This window comes from Carya illinoinensis, chromosome 14 (assembly GCF_018687715.1).
Source record: "Carya illinoinensis cultivar Pawnee chromosome 14, C.illinoinensisPawnee_v1, whole genome shotgun sequence".
In the NCBI taxonomy this organism is placed as follows: domain Eukaryota; kingdom Viridiplantae; phylum Streptophyta; class Magnoliopsida; order Fagales; family Juglandaceae; genus Carya; species Carya illinoinensis.
This window is the reverse complement of record NC_056765.1, coordinates 23,753,394-23,777,724: the sequence shown is the minus strand read 5'-3', so window position 1 is coordinate 23,777,724 and position 24,331 is coordinate 23,753,394. Positions and strand designations below refer to the sequence as shown.

The 24,331-nt window shown below is 36.1% G+C and overlaps 1 pseudogene; it reads right to left on the bottom strand.

The window, feature by feature from the left end:
• Nucleotides 1-11,612: 11,612 nt before the first annotated feature.
• The window catches only part of LOC122294304, a 26,934-nt pseudogene continuing 14,215 nt past the window's right edge, over nucleotides 11,613-24,331 (bottom strand).

The following is a 24,331-nucleotide window of genomic DNA, read 5'->3' as shown; positions in this document are numbered from 1 at the left end:
GAAGAAAAAACATCGTGGATCAAGGGAATCAACTCCAGCGAGGGGCACTAGAGATGAGATTACGAGTATACATGAAAAAGTCGTATGAAGAGAAAAAAACCACGTTGTACGGAGAGAGAATATGTACGGAGAAAAGATTACGAGTTAGATTGTACACTTTGTATTTTATTCTTTAACTCTCTTGTAAACTTATATTTTGGTTTAAAGATTATCTTGTACCACTCTATTGCCATCCTTTTCACACCCATATATACACTTGCCTGCTATTTTATTTTACTTCTCAATTCTATAATATCAAGTGTTTATCTTTCATATGAACTTTTAATTATACCGTGGAGTATATAGCTAGATTTTCTATTGAAAGACATTCAATTCACATTTTGGCCTTGATCATAATAATTATGTTGATGTTTATGTCTGTAGGTCAGACTAACTAATGGGGCTTGTCTTTATTCATTTTGTCGATCATTGTTGAGGAATGGTTTTCTAGATGAAGTCATGTGACACCCCCAGTTTCCTCTTGGGATCAAACAGACATTTGAATTGTCGAGATATACAACACAGGGTTACCTATCCTCGTTCATGACATATAAATATGCAATGCTCTTAACATACATCTAGCATTATGCAATATTCATAGGGATAATTTTTTTCTTTGAGAAACACTATGCACTAAATTGATAATATCCCAAATACTTAAAATATGATCCATAAATACTTGACAAAATAAGCATCTATGATTACAGTGCGGGTCTCAAAAGACTGTAATCTCAAAAGTATGGGAGACCGAACTCTATAACTACAACATCAAAAGATACTACTGGGCTAATTCGTCGAGCAACTCGTATAACTCGACTAACGATGCCAAAATACTATATAAGAACCTAACTATGGAGGCCGTAAGCTCCGCATTGCATCGACAGCATCTAATCAATGTCCTCCTGTCTGCCAAGCTTCGCTCCTTGTCTGGGTCCTAATTCATCTCTTACCATTCGAGGGGAATGGTAGTTGGGACTACCACGGTGAGTTAATAGAGAACTTCCACATAGGTTAATGATGAATGCATGGCAGTAAAGGCATGAATGCATAATCATGCCTTTACGGGATAGGTATCTAATCAGTAAAGGCAGATATCTAACACAGGATAGGCATCTAATCAGTAAAGACAGATATCTAACACGAGATAGGTACAGTATGTGTGTCCACCGCAAGTGAAGATACTTGTGAACTGGCACATATGTTAATGCACTCATAACTGGGGCAGATACATATGTTGTGATAAGGTAATCGACAGAGACACATGACTCAAGGGAACCCGTGTAACACCCACATGGTCGCTTTTATCAAGCTTATTGAATAAGGTTCTAAGTTCATGTATCTCATGTTCATATTATGTTCAAGTTCACATTCAGTCATGGTTCAAGTTCACGTTCATGTTATATTTCAAGTTCATATTATTTAAATCCAGTTCATATCATGTCAAGTTTCAAGTTCAGTCTACGTTTCAGTTCATGTTCTGTCAGTTCATGTCATGTTACATGTAAAGTCTCATTCGTAACCTGTTGACTTTACTTTGTCAACCTAAGAAATTTCATACTAATTTAAACACTCTAGAGTGTAAACAAATAGTTCCACTAGGATATTACTCCATCCTAACACTTATAGTCGTGATAGATATAAATAGACTTAACATGACTTGAAAGGCTATTCCCAATATATACAAACTGTACCCGGGACAAAACGTGACCTGAAACGAAAGGATAGAAGTTTTGACATAGCATAACATGACATGAACATAAGTCGAAAGACATGACATACTTTGGGATAGAAAACATTTCTTAGTATGATATAAAATGTAATAGACAATATTTCATAACATGGCATATCATGTAACAAACAACATTTCATAACATGACATAACATATAACAAAAAATATTACCTGACATGACATACATGTAACATATGGCATAACATAATATGACATATTCTTAACGGATAGTAATGAATGACAGAATAGATAAGTATTTCATAACAGAATAAATATTTTGTAACAGATAAATATGTAATGATATAACATGACATGATATATATATGATAACATATATACATAAACTGTAGTTTCCTTACCCATCACACATACACAGTAATCTGATAGTAAGTTAAGAGTTAACATACAACGATTGTCACGCTATGGAAATCAAGCACGAACATGAGAACAATAGGTCAAAAATCGTCACACAAAATGTCTTAGAAAACTGCCCGAGAGAGCTCCTAAGAGTTTCTCTCTAAGAACAGAGATGGAAAGTGGTGAAATAAATGAAATGATGCCTTGCACGTCTCTTACACTTCTGGAGGGTGAGGTATGGGCTTGAATGGTCTTGAGTGATGGCTGTGCAAGCTCAAAATAATGGGCAAAACTAGCTCATGGTATTGCTATATAGATCTACTATGTGAGAGTTGGTGAGTGAGCTAACTTTAGTCTTCACATCAAGTACAACTTAGGTCTATTTTGGGTAGAGGCTGGTCTACCATGAGGGGGGAGAAAACTTATTCAAGAAGTTTTGCCAAGGTGGTCAAAATTCATGGGCCTTAATCGGGTGGGCTTCAATTTGGGGTTTACAAAGGGTTTGGGGTTTACAAAGAGTTTGGGATACTATCAAGTCTAAATCTAATTTTTCTTGACCCAATCAAATTTTCAAGATTTAAAAGGTTGAATAATGATGTCATAACATGAATTTTAGGGATTAATAGCATGTGAAATTGAATTAATTAAGTGATTAAACACAATTCTAGAAATCGGATCAATTAGGGTTTGGAAGTCAATTTTAGGGTTTGGAGAAAACCGTTTAGGGTTTTGGTTTCAACCAAATTTTTGGGATTTCAGTTGGATTCCAACCATTTAAAATTTTACTAGGGTTGAAACCTTATTTGGTTTGACATAATTTGGTTGGTTGTATAGAAATAGGGTTTTGCTTTGGTGGTAGGATCTCACACTTTGACTCATTCATAATCCATCTCATGGCTCCTCTCAGTACCAAGTGTCCAATACTATTCACCAAGTGTGGCTAAGATATCTCCAAGTGTTCAAATAAAACTTCTCTAATCTAATTTGAACATTTCACACTATGATTCTGAAAAAATTGCACTTGGTGCAACTATTGAGGTTACTATTCACTTCAGAAAAAATGAACACTAAATTTTACAATGTAAAATCCTAAATATTCATACAAACCTAACTATGTAATTCCTTTATCAAAATTCAACCTCAAAGTGCCTCGAAATAAACAAAACGCAATTTCGTATAGGTATTTCGTCCAAAAATTGAAAAGGAAATTATTGTACCATAAAATCTTAAATTATTAACTAAGTCTAATGGCACCAATCATATCACATTCTGACATTTTTAACTATTTCAAATAAATAAAATCATGTTTCTAACACCATAGTGAGTAGTAACACTGACTATGTTAACAGACTAAAATCTATACGGTTAGTCGATTCGTGAAAACTTACGAAATTTTTACGAGATTCCAAAAGCCTATAGAAATTTCACCATCGAATATCTAGTGGGCTGTTATAAGTCAGGTTTCCATTATTTAGGATGGGGTTTCCCTTTCTATGGATTTTGAATTTTTCCATTTCTTCTGTGCTTTATTTGTTTTTCTTTACATGACATATTTGGAATAAAGCTTCAGGGGATATATTTCAATCAATATGGACCAAGTCACTATTATATTGCAGTGGAATATTACTCCATAATGGTATTTTTCATTATCAAATATTTAACATAGATGATGGTAGAGAAAAAGTGGAAGTTGTGTGGATTTTTGGAAAAGGTGATGGTATGTGTGCATATAGGCTAGTTGAGTTGATTTCGAGGATAAGCAAATAATGATAATAGCATTTTTGGAGGCATTTTATGCGTTCTTCTCTATGCCCCTTTCATTCCTCCTCCTCTTCATTTGGAGATCTACACTTACCTTTTGACTTTGAACTAATCTTTTGTAGACTTCATTCTAAACTTGGAAACATGCATATATATATATATACACACACAGTGGATTGAATACATTGAGGAATTTCTTCCAAAACATACTTGTCTTCTTCAAGATCAAGAACAACCTTAGCTAATCTATGGGCTGCCATATTAGCATTTCTATTAGTATGCACTATAGACCATGAATTAAGAACTATTAAGACACTTAAAGCATTTGCAATCAGTAAACCTCCAAGACCGAGATCTATAGCAGCCTGGTTAACCATTAAGACCACCTACAATGCATCTCCTTCAAGAATCACATTTGTGAAACCCATTTCTTTGCAAAAAATAGCATCCAAAAGGAAACCATATGCGTTTGCAGAAAAAACATCTTCAGTCATTGATCTGGGAGCCTATAGAGTCCTAATGACCTGCCCTTGAAAATCTCTAGCAATCACACCAATACCTATCCTTCCCACATTTAACTTTGTTGCAACATCCTAGTTCACCTTATAGAAATCCTCAATTGGTTTCTACCATGTAGTTTGAGTTTGTGCAATTCTAATTGGAGCTGTATTGATTTGTCTATTAGCATTTCTCTAAGCAAGAACTTCTTCTTTGGCTGCTCTAAACAAGGTCATTGGATGTCTGAATTCCTTGCCATGGATTAAATCATTTCTTCTAGACCATAACACTCGAGTGGTAACAGCAACTTCCACTAATTCTTCTTGTTGCAAGCAACTAATCCATTGTTTCCAGATGTCAACAAAACAATCACTTTGGGAGGCCATCTTCGAGATCATTTTACAGCTCAGACTCCATACATCCCTGGCAGCAAAACATCCCCACATCACATGTTCTGTAGTTTCAGATGTCAATCCACATACTAGGCATGAATCTTCCTCAACAACATTCCTTCTCTTTAGATTGGCTAGTGTAGGAATAGCTTCATTGTAGGCTTTCCATATAAATACCTTGACCCCATTCTGAATCTGCATATTCTATATTGCTTTCCACCCTTCTTTTTGCCTTACTCCACTTGAGTTCTCAGCACCAGATTTAGACTTGGATTCAGCTTCTTTGTGCAAATGGTAAGCACTCCTTACTGAAAAATTCCATTCTTCATGTGCAACCAAACCAACTTATCTTCTTTGCACCCCTTACTAATAGGAATAGATTGAATCAATTTAGCCTCTTGTGGCTCAAACAAGCTATTCAAAGAGTTGACATTCCAAGATTTTAGATCATGATCAATTAAATTAGAAACAAATTGATAACTACCAGAAGATACTTTAGGTGATAAGACCTTATGAGCATAGTGTCTTGGTATCCAATTATCATCCCAAATCCTCACCCTCTTCTCATCACTAATTCTCCAAAATAGCCATCTCTTGATCAATTTTAACCCATCAAATAAACACCTTCATGCATATGAGGGACAATAACTCATCTTTGCCTCCAACAAATTACCATCTCAAAAGTATTTTTGTTTAAAGACTTGGCCATAAGAGATGATGGACACTGAAGCAATCTCCAACTTTGTTTAGAAAGCATAGCCACATTGAAGCTTCTGATATCTCTAAACTTAGATTGGCTAACAAGATCATACCTCACCCAATTGATCTTGGATTTATCCTCATTACAGCCCCTCCAAAATTTCTTCAAGAGTCTATTAAGTTTCTGGATAGTTGAATGAGGTAGTAGAAAAATATCCATTGCATTGGTAGGAATAGCTTAAAGAACAGCTTTAATAAGAAATTCTTTGCTAGTAGCAGATAGCACCTTTGTCTCCCAATTAGAGATTCTTGCCCAAGTTCTATCAATGAGTGAGTGAAAGGCACCACATTTAGATCTACCAATCACGGCAAGAAGCCCAAGATATTTCAAATGAATTAGTAGATTTAATCCCAACTATGCTCAAGATGGATTTCTGAGTGAGTTTTGGATTATTCTTGCTGAAGTATATTGAAGTCTTATCCTTATTAAGGACTTGACTAGAAGCTTGTTCATATATATCAAGAATATAAGAAATTTTGCACCATTCAATCACATTAGCCTTACAAAACAGAAGACTATCATCAGCAAAGAATAAATGGTTTATTCTAATAGGACCTTTCTCTAATTGGAACATTAGTTATGCCTCCATTAAGCTCAGATTGGACCAATAGTGAAGATAGAGCCTCAACACACATAATAGATCTCCCTGTCTTAGACTCCTTGAAGGATAGAATCCAGCTTGTGGCTTACCATTGACTAGGTAGAATAAGAAACAGAAGTGATACATGCCATAATCATAGAGCACCATCTTTGACAAAAGCCAAGTTTGGTCATAACAGCTTTCAAAAATGCCTACTCAACTCGATCATAAGCCTTGCTCATGTTGAGTTTTAAGTGCCATAAAACTTGTTTTGCCTTTCATCCTAGTATTCATAGAGTGAAGAGTTTCATAAGCCACTAGGATATTATCGTATATAAGCCTCCCAAGAACAAATGCACTTTGATTCATTAAAATAATATCAGGCAAGATAATTTTAAGCCTATTAGCCAATGTTTTTGAATTAATTTTATACAACACATTATATAAGCTAATAGGCCTAAAATCTATAAGTCTTTGGGGATTTTTGGTTTTTGGAATAAGAGAGATAAAAGTATCATTAATTCCATGAAGAGATCCACCATGGTTCAGAAAGTGAAAAACAAAACTAGTGATCTCCTTCCCAATAGTCTCCCATTGGCTTTGATAGAATTATGCTGGAAAACCATATGGTCCTAGAGAACCCAATCGCTTCATTTGAAAAATAGCCTACTTCACTTCTTCCTCAGTAAACTTGTTCAAAAGATAATCATTCATAGCTTGGGATACCTTTGTTTGTAAACCAAATAAACAATTATCAAAATTAGAAGTGCTAGAAGTGGTAAATAAAGCAGAAAAATACTTGGTAAATATCTCTCCAATTTGATCTTGTTTTGTAACATCAGTTCCTTCCTGGTCCTTAATGCTTCTTTTGGTATTAGGTTTTCTCCTCTAGGTGGCTTGCATATGAACAAATTTTGTATTCCTATCCCCAACTTTTAGCCAATGATGTTTAGCTTTGTCTCCATTTTGTGTTTTCTGCCTCTAGAATCAGTTCCACATTCTTTTGCACTTCTTTAACATGCCCAATATGCTCTCCCTTGCCATGGTCTTGGAGAGCACCTATCGTGGCCATACCCCTTCTGAGTTCCTTTGATTCGAAGCTCTTGTTTCTAGTATTCCAGCTCAGTAGTGCAGATTGGAAACTAGCTAGTCTGTGTCTCATCATCTCAGCTTCTATGTGTCCACCAGTGCTTTTCCCAAGCTATTCCAACTATCTTTGTACAATCCTCATTTACAACCCATGCTGCTTCAAATCTGAACACTAATTGAGCCTTACTCATTCCCTTTGACAGCCTGATCATGTTGATATGCAATGAAGAATGGTCAGACTTAACTACAGGTAACACAGTACATAAAGCATCAGGGTACAAGTTCTGCCATTCTTGATTAACCATGGCCCTATTGATCCTTTCCTTTGTAAATTCCCTCCCATACCTATTGTTAGACCAAGTGAATCTTTGGCATGAGGTAGATAAGTCTTGCAAGGAGAAAACATTAAGAGCTAGTCTAAAACTCTCCATCTGTGCATAAGGTCTGTAAGCTGCCCCCAGTTTCTTTGGCTTAGGATCTGATTAAAATCTCCTACACACAACTATGCCATAGGTGTTTGTGGCTTAAGAGCTTTTAAAAGTTCCCGACTAGCAATTCTCTTTATTGTGCTAGAGTGACCATAGAACCCTATAAACAACCAACTAGGACCCCCTTCCTCCTCTTGGACCATAGCATTAATGTGCCATCTGGTATAACTAGTAATTTTAACATTTCAATATGATTTCCAAAGCAAAGCCAACCAACCACTATAGCCAACACTATCCACTGTAAAACAACCATCATACTTTAGAATTAATCTGACTTCCTCCAATCTCACCTTATTACATTTAGTCTCAATTAAAAACAAAACTTTGGGACACTTCTCCTTAATCAATTGACTAATGATTCTAACTGTCCGAGGCTTCCCATGCACTCAGCAGTTCCAACTCATGCAACTCATTGGTTTGGGTAGGGCTAGGACCCAGCCACTGCCATATTAGGAATGATTTCTGCCATCTCATCAATCAGAAGCTTAGACTTTTAGTAACCAATTTCTCCATTTTACCCCCTCCTCTTTGAGGCCTTTTATTGCTAGACTTTGTGTTCAAATGGCATAGAATGCCTTCAGAACTATGCCCAATAGTATCCATTTGTTGATCACGTGACAGCCTCCTTCAAGTCCTAGTCTTATTGGGACCAGATGTACCAGACTGATTCTCCACCTCCATTTACTTCACCAATAATCAAAGGATTTATTTGCTCATTATCACCATCTTGAAAGCTTGCCATCTGAATAATTCCTTCCTTTTCAACTGCCATAAAAGACTCCCTAACATTCATGCCATGTTTTTGTAACTGATTAGGTCCCCCTTGAGCAAAATCTTCATTGCTATAAAGGCATTTCTTATTACTCTCAGAATAGATAGCACCATCTATTTTCTTTCCTTTGTAACTGCCTTGATTTTCGCTAGAATTCACAGCTAACTCCCCCGAGACTTCAGCATGCTCTTTATTTCCTGAATCTATACCATTAATAGCCTGGTTGATGTCCACGTCATCCTCTTCTCCATGCAAAGCAGAAGGCTGTGTTGCAGACTAAACCTTGACTCCATTACTATCACATCTATTGTTTGATTGTTCCCTAGCTAATGGAGCTCTAAGCCATGCACCATATTGTTTATTAGAAGAACCATGCATTAGACCAGAACCATTCATCACATCATAGTCATTGCCACCATGCCTAATCCGACCACATTAAAGCAGAAAGAAGGTAATCTCTCATATTGAAAAGAGATCCAAGTCCTTGTTCCACCCATGCTCAAATGAATACCATGCATAAGAGGCTTTAAAATGTTGATGGCCACCTTCACTCTAAGATATGGACCCCATCCAATACCTTCTTTGTCTAGATCCATTTCCAACACCTCCCCTATCAAACCGCCAATCTGCGACCCAACAACATTAGTCACACCACCAAATGGAATGTTATGGAGTTGAATCCATAGATATTCTTTCGAAATTTCTATATCTTTTGGAGCTATACTACCATCAAAAGAATTAAGGCACAACAAGTGCCTATCAAAAGACCATGGTCTTCCTCTTTGAACCTTATGAATATCCTCTTCACACTAAAATTCCTTTAGAAATATATTCTCACCAACCTCTTCGAAGACCACATTGCATTTTGGCTTCCATACCATCAACATCATTGTCTTGAAAGCCTCCCTATTGACTGATCTCTCAGATACAACCAGTCCAACCAAACACTACTAACCCCTCCTTTGCAGCATAGCATCATCATTGACATTAATCAAAGCCTCCTTCTGTTCAGCCTCTGCCAATCGAAACTTACTCCACTTTTCCACTATATCATTTGCCATTGCACCCCAGAAATGATAACACAAGACTAGAAGACAAATGCACCACAACTTCTAAGTCAAGAGACCATAAGACAAACTTGCCCACAACAAGAAAAAACTCCTCAGCAGAGCTAGGAGACCTCAACCTCTTCTTTATTTTCTCTCCTAGTCCAAAACAATGAATATGTGATACGTTTTCTGAGCAAGCTTTTGTTAGATCACAAAACTTAGATTTTAACACAAATACGTTTACATCATTTATTTTGTAATTCAAATCTATCTTGGGTCTTATCTCCTGCTGAAGACACCATTATATTATTTTCATAGTGAGTCACGCTCTTCATTGCTGTCCTCGTGTCTTTGTATTGCCTTTTAACATGAATTTAACATGAACTAGATCACACCTATTGTCTGCTTAAATGGGTGTTTATTGTGATCCTCTACTCGAATAGTGATTTCAGCTTTCCTAAGAAAGGTTGTCTACCCTAGAATCATCCTCCTTAACAAAAGAGACAATTTAGTTCCTTCCTTGGTGAGCTTTGACCAATCTGACCCAAAAAAAGAAAAAAAAAAAAAAAAGAACTCAGCGTTCTAATCTCGCATGTTAGGCCATTGAATCCAAGACTTTTGCCTGAAAATCTCTCTTCCGCCCTACAAGGTGCCATGCATGATCAATCATTTTTCTATAATTTTTTGTTGCAGATAATTTTTTTTTTTCCCTCTCTTTTTCCTTGTAGTTTTGTTAAATTAGTATAGATGTTATACTCGCCAAAGTACAGAGAAAATTAACCATGTCGTCTTTGAATTAAATTCATAATAAATTCCTCGTGCGAGGTAAAGTGCAAATCTGTGTAGATAGGTTTCAACTTCCTTGCGTCGAAAAATGAATCATCTAAATCTTTGGTCCCTTTTATTCACAAAATCGAATGAACATAGAAAAAAGTTAGATTTCTTGCTCAATGCAAAAATTTTGCACAAATAAATTTATAAATTGACGTAATTTAATCTAATCCATTAGATTACTAAACTTTTTTTTTTTTCTTGTATTACAATAAATTTATAAATTACGTTATTTTATGACTTTCTTGTATAAAATTTCTGTAATTTCTCTACTACAAAACCCAACTATTGTATATCATGTAAACAATTGTTCGTCTCTATGATTTGCCCAAAAGAGGGGCTTTTTTCTAACTGCTTATTTTTCACACAAAATGAATGGATTTACTAGGGAGGGACCGGTTTGAAGTATCACCCTAGTACCATAAACTAGTTTACCGTCTCTAAAAAGCCCAAATCCTCCCAAGGTACATATATTACCAAGATTCTAGAGGAAGGCAGGCAATGAAAAAAAAAAAATTTAAAAATTTAAGGCAAATCGTTTTGCTAACACCACCTCGGTTTCATCTTCTATACATTTTGTCCAAGTCTTGGCTTTTGTACAAATCTGAAAACCCAGTGTCCTAATCCCATCTAGAGGTAAACAATTCATGTCGTGTCAATTTATAAGTATTTATAAGCATTAAATTATATAAGTTAACCTGAATCCCGTTTAATTAATCGATATATGATACGACCAATTTAGCTTATTTAGTAATTAACTTTTATTAAGTCAAGATGGATAAGACCTATTTAAACCTCTAGTCTACTTCAACCTATTTCGACCATTTCAAATATATGGGTTGAGCCAACCTGTATATTTATTTTTTAACTCAATTAATATAATTTCATATATAATACAAGAATAAATATATAAATAATTCACAATTACAACTGAATTTATGATAAATTATTTTATTAACAATACCCAAACTAGTAATATATAAGAAACCTAATATTTTCATAAAATAAAATTACATAATAACAAAAAACGTTTAGTAGTTTGAGATATAACGTAGTCAAATACTAATATTAATATCACATTTTTTTTTTTTATAAAATAGGCATAGCCCAAGAAAAAAAAACATATAAGACTAATCATATATAAAATTTAAAAATAGAATTTATTTGTATTATTCAGGTTGAATGCGAGCTTAGCGGATTGATTTGCAATTGACTCATTTATTAATAATGTCTTATCGGGTCAACCTGTTTTGACCCAAACTTATTCGTATCAAACCCAAATCCAAACCCGCTTATTTCGTGTCTTTGTCATGTCATATATTACGACCCCTAATCCCATCCTACAATTGGGAAGTGTATCACTAGAAAAAATAAGACCTCCATCTCCCTCCAACCATCAGTCATAATACGGTTTGAGGGAGACAAGACTGGTTAAAAGACCCACTCTGTATCCTAGACCGGAATCAATGTTAATCATAGCAAGCAAATACAGATCTAACTCTCAACATATCTATACCAAGAAACTGTACAGCAGGCATTTCATTGCAAGCTACAGAGCCTTCCAGTTGCAGCTATAGGGACAGCTTGGGGAAAGGACTGGTGGACCATGGTATTGTTGTCATCAATAGCATTAGCTGATGCTGGACTGACTTTCGCATTTTGCTCTAAAAGCTGAATCAACAGCAAGAATATTTCCATCCTCGCTATGTCCCTATTTGTCTGAATATGAAAATTGAAGGAAATTACTAGTTAAAGGTAGGAGGTACATCTGCATAATGGGAAAAAAGTAGCACTAAAAGCATTCCAAACCAATGTTTTGAATACCGTACCGGATGTCGTACCGGTTAAGGCACTGAAACGAAATATTTTGGTACCGGTACCGTTTCATGTACTATTTCGAGATAGTCGATATATAAATAAATTATATATATAAATATTTATATAAATTATATTTCAAAATAATAATCTATATATGAATAAATTATACATGAATACATATGTATATATAAATTATAAATAGTCTGGTATGAATTGGGGGTCAAAAAATAAGATTATAGGTGGAAAAAATGAAAAAAAGAAAAGAAAAGAAAAGATAAAAGCCGAAATACCGGCCGGTACAAGCCAAAATATAGGCCGGTACGGCCGGTATTTCAACTGGTACGAAACAGGTACCATAGATGTACCAGCCTAGTGACTGGTATGGAATGTACCAGCCATACCGGCTGGTACGGTACCAAAAACAATGTTCCAAACATCCTTCACGGACATGGTAAGCCGTGCAAACATAAATAGTTTACTTCAAAAAAGTAAAGGGATCATAGGTCAATGTTCATGTTAGCTTTTCACAAGTAACAAAAGGTCAATGGAAACATATATAGGTGGAAGTTAGTCAAGGAACTTTTTGCATTCTGACACTCACTAGTCCAGTGACTTAAGATAGGGCGCATTGGTAAGGAAGAGGGAATTATTTTCAACAAATCCTAACCCCAACTAGGCTTGAAGGACTGACAGATCCTGATGTTATCACTTTGGAAAAGATTAATCATTTTTTTGAAGTGCTACTGTAAATTATTTTATTAATTTAATAATCTAACTTTTTTCAAGGTTTTGATGATATGCATTTGCTGAAGATACAGATTTTACTTAGTTCAACTTTTAATCGTGAAAACTGAAAGTAGATTTAACAAAGTGGAATTCCATGCTTCTTTGGCATCTTTGCAATTGGTTTTAGTAGTTAGATCAAGTAAATGATAAGGAACTGTTCTCCATTCATCTGGCTTGTTAACTATATATTAGTCAAGTAAAGTTCTTCCAGAGAGAAGAAAGAAATCCTATCTAGGGTGTTTGAATGATGAATTCAAATATGACTTGGTCTATTGGGATACAATCGGCTCTCCAGGCAATATTAGTGATTTGCGTTTAAGGTTTGGCCTTTCAAACCAGGTGCTGTCCGAAGAATGGTTGTGAAGTGAGGAGGGCTGGACCATAATGAGGTAAGAGCATCCTTATGCACGGGATTCCACCAGCCATAAGAGGGCATCTCTGCATGGTGTATCCATCTGCCTTAGGTATGATGCTAGGTCTTGTGAATTCACCACCATAAACATAAAACAGAAAAGGTGCCATCCTCCTTGGAGTAAAATCCAGGTATACTAGATCTACAAGATATAACAGGAATTAGACAAAGTTAACTTGATGTATAAGAGATCTAGATCTATAATGTTGTACATTGTGGACGCAATGGAGGAGTGATGGGGTTTTTTCCTTTTCACAAAAGAAGCATGCCAAGTTCCATGCCTTCTTTCTCAGGAAGAGTTTTTTCCCCCTAGCTACAACATTCTAGTGATGATTCTTGCGAGCATCCAGTTAAAACAGATTTATTATTTGCAAATCAAGGAGCATAAAAAAGACTAACCAAATGGTGCCTACTCACTAAACTTGACTTGTGCTCGATTCAATTAATCGTGAACATGAAATTATCATCGACTATTAAATGATACAACTTATATAAAACTCGACTTCAGTTGTAAGCTCACTCGTATATATTAGAATATGCACATATAAATTAACAAAAATATGTTATATTAATGTAGTTATTATATGCATATAGTCTATTAAGTAACAATATATATTAAGAATATACATATATATATGTATGTGTGTGTGTGTGTGTGTGTGTGCGCCTTTGCATATATATATATATAATTAATAAGTAGAAATTGTAATATTCTATTAGTATGATTTTGATATTTGACTAGAACCGAAAAAAAATTGCAATTCTGATTCATCTAATTTATTATCTCATTTTTTTTCTTCTATGTTATATATATATATTTATTGAAAATTAAGAAAATAAGAAACTTAAAAAGCTCCTCTAGTTGAGTCGAGCTGAGCCCAAGATGGATTTTCTAGAAATTGAGCCAAGATCGAACAGTCTCAACTTGCTAAACTCAGCTCAAATACAGCCCTAGTACTGAGAGCCCTGTACTGTAATCTATAGGTTAGGCTACCTACCCCAACTATAGCGATTCAACCTAACAAACCCTACCCCCACCCCTTTCCAGAGGTATAGATAGTGGATTCTACATGGCTTACAAGGCCAACCATACTTTTCTCAAATATAATACACTCATGTAACGCCACTTATACGCAAATAAAAGTTGATTAACAATGGGATTATGGCAAGTCTATTGTTTAGAATATTACCTCAACTGCAAAACATGCCCATATTTTGTCACTCCGAGCTTCCATCACCCCCTTCAAGATGGTCAAACCCAATCCTCTGATTATTTCAGCTATTTCTAAAAAGAAACCCCGTTCTTCAAAAAGCATCTGTAAGAATACAAAAAAAAAAAAAAAAAACAAAACAAACAAACAAACAAAATTGATCAGTCCACTAGAAATTAGACAGAAGTCCGAGGTTGGTAAAATGTCAGTCACTACCTCCACAAGCATCTGATGAGGTTGATGCAGATCCTCAACTGTGATGGGACAGGCCATGGACTGTGAGCCAACCTCATATGCCCAAGTCGTTCCTCCCTCAAAATTGTCTTTCAAAAGCAGTCCACCTTTGTTACAAACAATCTGTGCATTCCAGGCAAGGAAATTCCATCAGAAGACTCCCAATATATTTGTCTTTGTTTAGAGCATAGAATAGTGTATTGATGGTGAGAGTAATTCCAGCTCTAAGATTCACAGTTTAAATTAGTTGATGTAAAGTTCTAAACAATATTCATGGCATCATTATGCAGCACCAACAAAAAATCATAACACTACTGGGGGGAAATTAAGCCCTGCTCCCAGTGCCATTGCACGTGACAACATTTTTCCATGCAAATGAAGACCAGATTTTCCCACTAACTCCACACAGAGGCTTCACAAAAAGATAGACAAAGGGTAAAGAAAATTGATACTGCCCAAACCTTGGAATTGCCTGTCCGTTTTAGTTTGTCTGCATGGTTTGTGACACTTTGCAAGAAAAACATATGCTTGATGGTGTGCTCAAGCAGGGCATCTATGCTACACTGTAGACCACATTAAAAGAATAAAGAAAAGCATTATTAGTAAATCCAGCACACAAACAAACACAAAAAACTAATACTACTACTACTAACAACAACAACAATAATCATTACTTTTGCACCATTTGGCACAATTTCCCGCAACTCTTTCACATGATCCTGGATCCTTTGGGGATCCTTTGGCCTGGGCCTTGGATTCTCCCCAGGTTTAAGCCTTTTGCGGTTTAATTTATTGATTTCATCTGGCTTCTTAGAATATGCCAAAGACACACTACAATTGCGCTTCACATTATTACTCTGCTCAACCCATGAACTGTAAGACCCATAAATGGGAGTCATTCGAGAAAGGTTTCCAGCATCATCCTTGCCACAAACGGGTCTAAAAGAATTAGTTTCTATAGTCCCCATATTTCCTAGAGCCTTAGAAAGGTCAAAGAACTCCCTTTGCACATGTTCAGGCTTTCTGACCCCTCCATGGGTGGGATAACTACAAGGAACAGAGGAGCTACTGATCTTGGTCAATGCTGTTGTACAAGACACAGTATCATCTGGCCTCTGCTTGGAAGCAGAGTGAGCCCCAGAGACCACAGCATCTAGAAGGTAGTCACTTCCCGTACCAGAGTAGATACCACTCTCCGATAATGCTTCAATTACTGAATAAAAATCTGCATTAGCACCCTGGATAGCCTTTAACACTGAAGATTCACCCATATTTTGTGAATTTGCATCTGACTCATTAGCAATGAAATTATTCTGGATGTCATTAAGTAGTTTATTTTTAAATTCCACGCCCAAAGTATCAAATAAGTTGTCCGCTGATGAAGGTTGGGCACATACATGTTCAAGTTTAGCATTTGTACATGGGGACCGATTTCCATTATCACAGTTCTGGTAATAAGTGAAAAGATCTGGGATATGCTCAATCAAAGACACATGATTGTCTGGATGGTTGTACAGGATCTCAACAGCTTGAAATAAATCAGTATCTATCTTCAGTTCCCTTGGTGCCAACTCATTTTGATTATGCTTCACAACTGCTGAAATATGTTCAACTTTTCCTGATATCATGTGACCAGTAGTTAATCGATCTGGCAGACCATGTAAAGAAACCCCCTCTGTTTTGGATGAGTCAGCTGCCCCATCTATAATGGGAAGAGAACATGGATCTAAGTTTGGCCTTGAATGATTATTGACTTCACCATGTAACTTACTTTCTTCTGACAAACTAGTAACAGAACCTACACAGGGATCAAGGATTAAACCTGCACTTGTTCCCAGTTGAGACATTTTTACGGTACTCAATGCACTTGAGTTCTTATTAAGATGATTTTACACATCAGAATGACAACTGAAATGAGATCTTGAATTGGGTAAAAAATACCGATGGTTCAGCCATGCATCAGGATTTGAGGGGATCACTTCAGCTCCAATGACTTCATTCTCTAGTTGGCTATTGAATGAGAAGTTTGGTTCCATCATGGGAGTAGCTTTTGTTTGGCAATGGTAATCACAAGACTTGGATAACGTTTGGGTCTGGTTAGGATGTTGTGGTTTTTTATTTTGAATCTGTCTTCTTAGAGGCGAGGAATTCGTCAAAACATTACTTTCAGAAGGGTCCACAGATACAGGCACTCCAAAACTAACTGGAAGCCCTAGTTTCTCAGCAGAATCTTTCATTGTATAGTTGTCAGATAAAAGAGCACCAGGGGCAAACCCTAATTGCAGGATCGAACTTCTTAATCATTCACAAATCCAATGTTCTCCAAGATCTGAAGAAACAAGTACAAACATCTTAATTTAGGAACTTGAAAGCAACTGACAGAATCTTCAAAATAGAATAAATGCACTAGAAATTTCAAGATGGAAACATGGAATCAAGCACAGGTATTATATTAGTTGTCGTTACAATTTTTTTTCATAAGGTAAAATTGTATTAATAACTGAAGAGGATGAAAAATTCACAAGTATACACCAGATCCACCTAACTAGCAACCAATATCCAAGTTAAGATGAGATATTTTGTTAAAAGTTAAATAAAATACTGTTATAATATAATTTTTTAATATTAGTTTTTTTTTAGAATTTGAAAAGGTTGAATTGTTTATTATATTTTGTGTGGAAATTTGAGAAAGTTGTAATGATTATATGAGATGAGAGATAATTTAGTTTTGTGTAACCAAACCAACCCTACCCTAAGAAAGGACTAGACCCAACACCCATTTTTGGTAATCTCTAAAATTACGGCCATTTTTTTCCCTCCAAACACACCAACAAGCTGGTGTCATCTTCCTCCACAAACCTACTCTATCCCAAATAGACAAAAAATCGTGTTCCATAAAGCACTGGCAACCTCGCAATGCAAGAGAAGGAGATACACTGTTTCCTTTTTTTGGTTACACATACAACACCTATTGATTGCTACAATACCCCACTTCCTCGAGTTATCCAATGTAAGAATCCTCTGCAATCCATTGTCCACACAAAGAAATTCACTCGAGGGGAGCCTCGTCCCTCTGGATAAGCTTCCAAGAGGAAGAGGGACTTATCATCAGGATGTAGAACCTCGTAGAAAGACTACACAGTGATTCAGCAAAAATATAAAAAATAAAAATAAAATTAAAATTAAAAAAAAAAAAGACTTCGCAGTGTACACTCCTTTCTTAGATGGCGCCATACCTACTGTCACTGTAGCTTACAACCCGACTCAAATACAACCAATCAAAAAATGATGTGAAGAGATCCACTTCCCAATCATTGGCCTCGCTAGCAAAATTAGCACACCAATGGAGAGAATAATCTGCATCCTTAAAGTGTGCAATTTGGAACCACTCTGAGAATGCATCTTTTAATGGTTAATTATCACACCACACATCATGCAAAAAGTGGATCTTGGACCCATCTCCAAGCACAAATCTAGTAAGAAGAAAGAACTCCCAACCCCATCTAATGTTCTTTCGATGCCCAACCCAATAGATTCACGCATTTCAAAAGAACACCAACCACCACCCAAGCTACTATACTTTGTGTCCACTAGCACCCTCCATAGACTCTCTCTTGTAAGCATATCGAGATAGCCAATTTCCTGAAAGAGCTTGGTTAAATAAAAAAAAAACTAAGTTTCTCACCCCAACCCACCTTCTACCACCAGCAAACACACTTTTCTCCATTTCACAAAATGTTTCTGATGCTCTATTCCTGTGCCTCCCCACAAAATACATGTTGTAGCTTCTGAAGACAGTTTGCAAATCTAAAGATGATTTGTAACACATTAGGAATATGAAATTTCTCGAACTTGAAGAAATTTCACCTTTTTTCTATTACCGAATATATTGTGCAGGGGCTTTGCACCAGATACTGCTTGCAACAGAAACAATGAGTAGCTGATGGCTATTCATGTAGAAAATTGTTATAACCTCTTTCAACCATAAAATGGAAATGCTTCATCAATAAGATTTATTTGATTGACCACAGGTGTAACTACATTTGACGCAGTAGAAGATGACTATTTTTCAATAGGAAAACATCTACAGCTCTTCCACAATAAATTGCTTTTTTTTTTTTACCTATCAAAAAATAAATAAATTGCTTATGTTCAGAATGCCAGTTGAATTGACTAGCCAACCAAACCAAGAGATTACTCGATTGGAGACACCTTTGAAACGCCAATTCTATGGTGGTATGTGAAATTGGCATGTGGAAAGAAAAGACACTATACCTTGGGTCATATTACACACGAGGTCGCTCAAGGGTAGACTCAAAACATTTTACAGGCCAAGTGTATTGTGTCATCATAATTCCTAAAAAGCAATATTTTTATATTTGAAATGTCAAGACCAGTTCATTGTGGTATTTTACAACATAGATGTAACCAAAGGACTTACATCTGTCAAACTCAAATAATAAATAAATAGATAAATACACATAACCCCCTCAAGTGGTAGTTTGAGGAGTTTGTGTACATTGCCTAAATAAACAAATAGGACATACAGATAAAGAAGAACCAAGTTGAACAACACCATGCGGAAGAATGGGAATAACCACTAGTGTCTGCAACCAAATGCAAATACAGCAATGAAACAACAAGACAAATACTATACAGAGATGAACAGAATATAAAGATAGGCAGTTATCAGACCTGCATCCCAGCTGAAAATTGGTGATTAACCTCGTTTAAAACCTAGAAGCACACACATAAACTAAGAGTTACATTAAGTACAAACACTAAAACAATTATAGGCTTTTAGCCTTGCAGAGAGAACTATACTCATGAGGATCTTCACCCACCAAACTCAAAATTTTGTTTTGGCGCACTAATGGGCACTAGAAAGAAAACTTTTTTTTATGATGCGGAAACTTGGAGACCATGCAAACACACGTCTTTTATCATGAAACGCGTCCATGGCACACATTTCAAGTAAATCATCGGCTTTTCCCGTTGGGACATGGCCTCTAAAAATTGTTTGCACCCCATGATTCAAATCTTAGACCTAAGGGGAGCATACACCAAGACCAAGGCCTTTGTACTTGAGTCAACCCCTAGGAGTTATGAAAGCCTAGCTACTCATAAGTTTTAAAAACTGTTATCCTGATTAACATCAAACTCTCTTCTAGTCAATCAAGAAGTGGAAATTTTATTATGTACCTCTGGTGGATGGACAGCCCTGGTGTGCTTGTTTGAAAGAATCCACTGATGGTTTCCTGTAATTGCAGCTCTCCCTACTATCCTGAATAAATTAGAAAAGAAAATGGCGCCTTATAGGCTTAGTTGCAGGAAAAAGCAAGTAGAAACTGGGAAAACAAAAGAGTCATACCCTTCACCCACTACATTAACTTGATTATTTATCATCATAACATTAATGAGTGAATGGACTTTGTCCCCTGCTTGAACCTGATGCTGAGAGGAACGACTTTGTGGAGAATCCCAGGATCCCTCCCATTCTCCAAAGGTCACAGATCCAGAAATGTGAGGAGCAGAACAAGATGAGGGTTCATAATAACACTCTTCCCAAATCAATAGCCTGCCAAGTAAGAAATCCAATTTCAAACTCAAATATTAAGAGGATCATCATTTATTAGAAGCCAAATACATCAATCCTTTTTTCTTCTACCGTACTTACTCAGCAGCTAGACAGACCATGACAGAAGCAACTGATCAGTGAATTACACTCTCGTGTGCCAATGATAAAAGGTAACATAGTTTATTAGACACAAGAACTAAAAGATGAATAGAATTAAACAGAGGGTGAAAATTTCTGATTCAACAGAGTAATCCACAAATTTCAGTCAAATACACAGTGGGTTTGTCTTTATATATATATATATATATATATATGTAAGTAGGAAAATAATACACAGTGGGTTTGTCAAACTACTATAAATCTAATTTTCACCCATTTTTTAGGACAAAACTGAGCCAAGGGAAACAAAACCACCCAAGGCAAGGAATAGAGACACCAGATTAACGAATCAAATACAAGATAACAGTCAACAATTAGACCAAAACATGCCAACGGTAACTTGGACAAGAACCAAATTCACAAACCCTATTCCTTAAAGACCAAATCAGATCATCTTTCTACTATTTGTAACATGAAAATTGAAAACCTTTATTCAATATTTGGAATAAATCTCTAAATTTAAGGGGAATAATTCCCTACATTTTTATACGATTTGGAATAACATAATAGAAAACTTTCATTCACCATACGGATCTTCTTTGTGATTAATAGAGAAACAACCTGAAATAGTGTTACAGGCTGAGATGGGAACCAGAGTGGAAGTGAATGGCAGATGAGTGGGAAGCTGATGTGCAAAGGAATGAAAGGGGGAAGATGGTAGTTTAGTTAGTTGGGGATTTAATGATACATTGCCATTTTCATTAAATAGAGTGTTGTCGTTTTGTGTCATTTTGTATATAAGTCAAAAGTAATAAGTGGAACATTGCCATTTGACAGGAAATAAATACATAATTGTAATTAGGAAGTGGCGTCATTTTTGGTGTGATGTGTTGAATTGTTGTAATAGTATACAGAACGTTGTCGTTTTAATGCATATAAATACACCACAAGCTGCGAAGGAGGCCAACTCTGGAATTCATGCAACTCACTCTCTCTCTCTCTCTCTAGTTCTTGCTCTTCTTAGAGGGTGACTACCTCAAAACAATCATTAGCAGAAGGGTCCATTGCAATTGGTAATAGTTGTCAGTAACCATGGCAAAGGGTACTCGATCCTATGCTCAAGTTGTGGATTCAGTAAACCATATTCAGCAACAGCAAGAAAGGCAAGAGAAGCAGATTGCGGACACAATTGCAGTCTTGGTTCAGCAGCAGGAGGCTGCCAAGGTGGATTGGGAGAATCAAAATAAAATATTTTCTGAATTGTTACAGAAGATTTCCAAAATTTCGTGTAAAGCTTCTAAAGGGAATGGACAAACAGCAAGAAACTTTCAAGAAACTGTAATGGGGATGTTAATGATGGTGTGGGTGAAGTCCACTATCGAGACATGGGTGACCAAGGATTTACTAAGGGTATAAAGCTGGATTTTCCAAGATTTGTGGGCAAGAATCCATTGGCTTGGATTTACAGGGCTAATCAATATTTTCTATACCACCTAGGTAGAGAATATTTTTGGCCTCTTTCACATGGATGATGAAGCTTTTATATGGTTCTAGGATGCAAGTGAAGCTGGAGCTTTTCATTCTTGGGAAGAGTTTACTCAAGCTATGCAAGTCAGATTAGGGTCATCATCATATGATGATCCAATGAAAGCTCTTACAAGAATCAAGCAGGTTAGTTCTGTAACTGCTTATAAGGCTGACTTCGAACTGCTGTCTAATAGAATTAAGGGCATTTATGAGAAAACTAAACTGAGTTGTTTTTTAAGTGGCTTAAGAGATGAAGTGAGATTACCAATGAGGATGTTGAATCTCACTTCCTTAAATGATGCTTTTGGATTAGTCAAAATCCAAGAGCAATATATTCGGAGTACGAGGAGGACTTGGAGAAATAATTCTGCAGATTCTCATTAGCAGAATTCTGAGTGGGGATTGTCTAAAAGTATACTTGCCAGATGGATTTTGGGTACACCTAAAACTTTGCCTATTGCGAAGTTATCTTATCAAAAGGTATCTAAGACCCAAATGCAAGAAAGAAGGAAGAAAGGGCTATGATATTTTTGTGATGATAAGTGGAATCAAGGTCATAGATGTGTGAAACCAAAACTGTATTTGTTGGAGGGCATGGATGTTTTTGGAAGTTGTATGGTGACCCTAGAATAGACCAGGAAGCAGTGATTGATAATGTACATGATGAAGTTGAGGAATGTGGGGACATTACCTCAATTTCCTTCCAGGCCATTGTTGGCACTCCAAACCCTAAGACAATGAGGGTAGTTGGTTAGATTAATAAGAAGAAAGTTGTTATTTTGATTGAGACTGACAGTACTCACAATTCTATGGATACTGTAGTGGTGGCTAGATGTAATTTGTCTGTGCAGATGGACCACCCTATCCAAGTGAGGGTTGCCAATGGTGAAGCGTTGAGTAGTAAGGGCAAGTCTACATTAGATGGATTACATATGTAGGGTACTGTATCCGCTGTTGATTTTTTCACAGTAACTTTGGCGTTGTGATGCAATTCTTGGGGTACAGTGGCTTTTGCCATTAGGGCTTATACTTTAGAACTTTGTGGAGTTAAGAATGGACTTTTCTTATAGTGGAAAGACAGTTTGTCTCAAGGGTCTTATATTAATGGGCTTATACTTTAGAACTTTGTGGAGTTAAGAATGGACTTTTCTTATAGTGGAAAGACAGTTTGTCTCAAGGGTCTTATATCTCCTACCACTGACTTGATTGATGATAAGGAGATCTCTAGTATTTCTAAAGTGGAGTATAAAGGGTTGTGGTTACCGCTATTGTCTATTGAAAATAGTCTGTCTGAGCCCAATACTTGTGTTGAAGTTTCTGAGTTATTACAAAAGTACAGCAAGGTTTTTAATGAACCTAGTGGCTTACCTCCCCAAAGGTCTTGAGATCATTAGATACTTTTGTAGGAGTCCCTGACAGTCAGTGTAAGGTCATATCGATATCCTTAGGTGCGATTTGGATAATGAGATGAAATGAGTTGGTTTTAGATGAAAATTGAAAGTTCAATAAAATATTGTTTAAATATTATTTTTTAATATTATTATTGTTTTAGGATTTGAAAAAGTTGAATTGTTTATTATATTTTGTGGGAATTTGAAAAAATTGTAATGATGAAATGAGTTTTCACTATCCAAATGGGGCTTTATTATCAAAAAAGATATCCTTATTATCAAAAAACAGAATTTGAGAAGGTTGTTAGTGAATTACTGAAATCTAGTGTGATTAGACCAAGCCAGTCCCCATTTTCTTCTCCTGTTTTGCTAGTAAGGAAGTCAAATGGGTCATGGGGGATGTGTATTGATTATAGAGTGTCGAATGAGACTACCATTAAAAACAATTACCCCATACTTGTATTGGATGAGTTGCCGGATGAGTTATTTGGCTCCACTGATTTCTCCAAGTTGGATATGAGATTAGGTTATCATCAAATCCATATGAGAACTGATGACATTCATAAAATAGCCTTTAGAACACATGAGGGGTATTATGAGTTCCTTGTCATGCTATTTGGACTCACTAATACTCCCTCAACATTTCAAGTCCTCATGAATGATGTGTTCAAGCCATTTTTGAGACAATTTGTAATAGTTTTTTATGATATTTTTATTTATAGCAAGAACCCTGCAGTCTCATTTATTGCATCTAGCCATCGTCTTGGAAACATTGGAGAAGAATCAGAGCATAATTTTGCATGTGCTGAGGACAAGTACTTGGGACACTTAATTTCTAAGGATGGGGTGAGAGCTGATCCAAAGAAATTTAATTCTGTTGTAAGCTGGCCAATTCCTAAAAATGTTAGTCTTTAAGAGGCTTTTTAGGA